Raw genomic sequence first — 5,038 nt, 5'->3', positions numbered from 1 at the left:
TTTTTTTTTTTTTTTTTTTTTTTTTTTTTTTTTTTCTGCTTTCTGGATGACTTCCTTAATTAAAACCTTCCAACCCGGCCGGGCGCGGTGGCTCAAGCCTGTAACCCCAGCACTTTGGGAGGCCGAGACGGGCGGATCACAAGGTCAGGAGATGGAGACCATCCTGGCTAATACGGTGAAACCCCGTCTCTACTAAAGAATGCAAAACACTAGCCGGGCGGCGAGGCGGGCGCCTGTAGCCCCAGTTACTTGGGAGGCGGAGGCAGGAGAATGGCGTGAACCTGGGAGGCGGATGGCCTGAACCTGGGAGGCGGAGCTTGCAGTGAGCTGAGATCCGGCCACCGCACTCCAGCCTGGGCAACAGAGCCAGACTCCGTCTCAAAAACAAAAACAAACAAACAAACAAAAACCTTCCAACCCTTCTATTGTGTCTTTCAAATCTGCCATTACAGTTTTTTGTTTGTTTGAGAGGGTCTCGTTCTGTCACCCAGGCCTGGTGGTGGGCACCTGTAGTCCAGCTGCTTGGGAGGCTGAGGCAGGAAAATTGCTTGAACCTGGGAGGTAGAGGTTGCAGTGAGCTGAGATCGTGCCACTGCACTCTAGCCTGGGCGACAGAGCGAGACTCCACCTCAAAAAATAAATACATAAAATACAATAAATAAAAATACAAAAATTAGCTGGGCATGGTGGTGCCTGCCTGTAGTCTGTTACTCTGGAGGCTGAGGCCCGAGAATTGCTTGAACCTGGGAGGCAGAGATTGCAGTGAGCCAAGATCACGCCACTGCACTCCATCCTGGGCCACACAGTGAGATTCTACATCAAAAACAAACAAACAAACAAACAAACAAACAAACAAACAAAAGAAAGAAAGAAAGAAAAAGAAAAGAAGAAAAAAAAGTAAAATTGTAATCCTAGGCCCATCCCTCTTCTCCCAGTGCCAACGCCTCAGGATTGGATGTCTAGTGATAGCAAAATATGTGTGGCAGCCCAGGTAGCCTCTTTTTACCCTTTATCCTATAAACCTCTCTGACATTTGAAGTTGTGATCACTTCCTTCTCAAAACTCACACCTCTCTAGGTCGACCCCCCCCTTCCCCCTCCTCCTCTGCCCCCTTCCCTCTGCCCTGCTGGCTTCTCTTCCGCTGCCTGTTCCGCAATTGCTGGACATACCTGTGCTCCCAGTGCCCACGGCACCATCCACTCTGAACCATCTTTGCCATCCAGGCCCACCAGAGGGAGCTCTGTCCCCTGCTAATGCTGCCTGCTGGCTCTGGGCGATGGTCAATTACCCAGTCACCCATAAAAACCACCTTTAGTTCATCCAGTAAACCATAATGTTGCCATGGTAACTACTGCCTTCCTTGTGTTTTCCTCCTTAGCCAATTCTGTAGGCTAATTCTAGAATGACTGTTCCTGCGTGGTCACTCTCCCCATCAGTGTCCATGGCAGCTCTTATAAGACCTCATGACAATACCACGTCCCTGCATGTTCAGCCGTGCCAGGCAGCTGGAGAAGGGCAGGGACGGTGCATAGACCAGCGGGCAGAGCCTGGGGAGGTCCCTGTCAGCCTGCGGTTGCTCCTGCCAATCATCATAGGCCCTGTGTGTCCCTTCTAGGCTGCCAGACCCAGGGGCCCATCCCCAGTTCCTGTTTTGTTTGTTTTGTTTTGCTTTGTTTTGTTTTGTGAGACGGAGTCTTGCTCTGTCACCCGGGCTAGAGTGCAGTGGTGTGATCTCGGATCACTGCAACCTCAGTCTCCTGGGTTCATACATCTCCTGTCTCAGCCTCCTGAGTAGCTGGGACTACAGGTGCACACCACCACACTTGGCTAATTGTTGTATTTTTTAGTAGAGATGGGGTTTTGCCATGTTGGCCAGGCTGGTCTTGAACTCCTGACCTCAGGTGATCCGCCCACCTCAGCCTCCCAAAGTGCTGGGATTATAGGTGTGAGCCACTGTGCCTGGCCCCCAGTTCCTGTTTATACTAGGAAAACTCCCTCAAATATTCCATTTTCTCCTTCTACTACTTCTTCCTCCAGGGTCTCAGATATAACATCTAAAGAAGCACCAAAAATGTTATTAATCAGCATACTTTTTTTGTGGATATGTTAATAATTAATATTTTAATGCAATTTTTTAAAAAAATCACCACATATATAATAAACATAATATCACAATTTTAAGTAAAGACAGAGTCAGCGTACTGAGATTTCCTTTTGCCACTGGATCCTTCGTTTAGCCTATTTTCCATCTTCTGTTCTTGGTTTTGTTTTTAGTTTTAGAGACAGAGTCTTGCTTTGTCACCCAGGCTCTAGTGCAGTGCTGTGACCATAGCTCACTGCAGGCTTGAACTCCTGGGCCCAAGCAATTCTCCCACTTCAGTCTCCTGAGTAGCTGAGACTACAGACGCACGCTGCCACGGCTGGCTAATTTTTTTTTTTTTTTTTTGAGGCAGAGTCTCGCTCTGTCGCCCAGGCTGGAGTGCAGTGGCGCGATCTCGGCTCACTGCAAGCTCCGCCTCTCGGGTTCACGCCATTCTCCTGCCTCAGCCTCCTGAGTAGCTGGGACTACAGGCGCCCGCCACTGCGCCCGGCTAATTTTTTTTTGTATTTTTAGTAGAGACGGGGTTTCACCATGGTCTCGATCTCCTGACCTTGTGATCCGCCCGTCTCGGCCTCCCAAAGTGCTGGGATTACAGGCGTGAGCCACCGCGCCCGGCCACGGCTGGCTAATTTTTTGTATTTTTAGTAGAGACAGGGTTTCACCGTGTTCCCCAGGCTGGTCTCACACTCCTGAGCTCAATCCACCCGCCTCAGCCTCCCAACGTGCTGGGATTACAAGAGTGAGCCACGGCGCCCAGCTATTTTATCTTTTGTAGAAATGGAGGGGTCTCACTATGTTGCCCAGGCTGGTCTCAAACACCTGGCCTTGAGTGATCCTCCTGCCTTGGCCTCCAAAGTGCTGGGGTCACCGGAGAGACACAGCGCCCAGCCTATTTCCCATTTTAAAAACACAAGAGGCCGGGCGCCGTGGCTCACGCCTATAATCCCAACCCTTTGGGAGGACGAGGCGACTGGATCACAAGGTCAGGAGTTCGAGACCAGCCTGACCAATATGGTGAAATTCCGTCTCTACTACAAATACAAAAATTAGCTAGGCGTGGTTGTGGGCGCCTGTAATCCCAGTTACTGGGGAGGCTGAGGCAGGAGAATTGCTTGAGCCCAGGAGACAGAGGTTGCAGTGAGCCGAGATTGTGCCACTGCACTCCAGTCTGGGTGACAGAGTGAGACTCCATCTCAAAATAAATAAATAAATAAAATTAAAAAAAAAAAAACACACAAGAAAGCCAGTTCCCTGCTTGACCTTGCATGCCCCTGCCAGTGAACAATGTCTGCCTTTGTTCTCCTTTTCCTCTGGGACCCACTCCAGACAGGCTCTTGTTCTCAACACTCCAGGGAAGCTGTTCTGGACGAGGTCATCAATCACCTCCCCATTGTCTGTGCTCCTCTTATTCAACTGCAGTATTTGACAGAGGAATTCGCTTCCTCCTTGAAACTCTCTTCTCTTGGTATCTTGGCCTCTCATCTCCGTTGGTTCTCTTCCTACTCCCTGGCTATTCCTTCTCTGAGTTCTTCTACCATCCTGACCCTAAACATCAGCATGCGTTTAGACCTCCTCTCCGTCCACACTCCCTCCCTGAGGGAGCCCATCCAGTCTTATGGCTTTAAATGACTGTCATAGTTCATTTTGTGTTGCTATAAAAAAAATACCTGAGGCTGGGAGACTGATCGACTGATTGATTGATTGATTGAGATGGAGTCTGGCTCTGTTACCTAGGCTGGAGTGCAGTGGCTTGATCTCAGCTCACTGCAACCTCCACCTCCCAGGTTCAAGTGATTCTCCTGCCTCGGCCTCCTGAGTAGCTGGGATTACAGGCACGTGCCACCATGCCCAGCTAAGTTTTGTATTTTTAGTAGAGATAGAGTTTCACCATGTTGGCCAGGCTAGTCTTGAACTCCTGACTGCAGGTGATCCACCCCCCTCGGCCTCCCAAAGTGCTGGGATTATAGGCATGAGCCACCTTGCTTGGTCAGAGGCCAAATAAAAAAGTTTTATTTGGCTCATGATTCTGATGGCTAGGAAGTTCAAAACTGGGCAGTTGTATCCGGTGAGGACCTCTTTTGTAGAGATGAGGTCTCACTGTGTTGCCCAGGCTGGTCTCAAACTCCTGGGCTCAAGCAATTCATCCACCTTGGCCTCCCAAAGCGCTGCTTCCAATTATGGAGGAAGGTGAAAGAGAGCTGGTGTGTGCAGAAATCACATCGTGAGAGAGAAAGCAAGAGAGAATGAGGAGAGGTGACAGGCCCTGTTTAACAACCCTGCTCTTGAGGGAACTAATAGAGTAAGAACTCACTCACCTCATATTCAGAGAAGACATTGATCTATTCATGAGGGATCTGACCCAAGACCCACACACCATCCATTAGGGTCCACCTCCAACACTAGGATCAAATTTCAACATGCTGAGGTCCTCACACTTGTAATCCCAGCACTTTTGGAGGCCAAGGTGGATGGATAGCTTGAGCCCAGGAGTTTGAGACCAGCCTAGGCAACACAGTGAGGCCTCATCTCTACAAAAAATACAAAAATTAGCTGAGTGTGGTGATGCATGCCTGTAGTCCTAGCTACTTGGGAGGCCGAGGTGGGAGGATCACTTGAGCCCAGGAGTTTGAGGCTGCACTGAGCCATGATCATTCCACTGCACTCCAGCCTGGGCAACAAAGCAAGACCCTGTTTAAAAAAAAAAAAAAAAAACAGCAAATTTCGACATGAGGTTTGGAGGCATCAAGCACCCAAACCATAGCAATGATGTTATATCCATCCTTTATAGAATGGTAATGTCTTCCTTTCTCTTTCTTTTTCTTTCTTTCTTTCTTTCTTTCTTTCTTGCTTTCTTTTCTTTCTTTCTCTTTCCTTTCCTTCTTTCCTTTCTTCTTTCCTTTTCTTTCTTTCTTTCTTTCTCTTTTCCTTTTCCTTTCT

Source organism: Rhinopithecus bieti, unplaced genomic scaffold (assembly GCF_001698545.2).
Source record: "Rhinopithecus bieti isolate Rb0 unplaced genomic scaffold, ASM169854v2 scaffold_42772, whole genome shotgun sequence".
NCBI classification, from domain to species: Eukaryota; Metazoa; Chordata; class Mammalia; order Primates; family Cercopithecidae; genus Rhinopithecus; species Rhinopithecus bieti.
The sequence above is the reverse complement of the archived record's forward strand: the minus strand, read 5'-3'. Positions refer to the sequence as shown.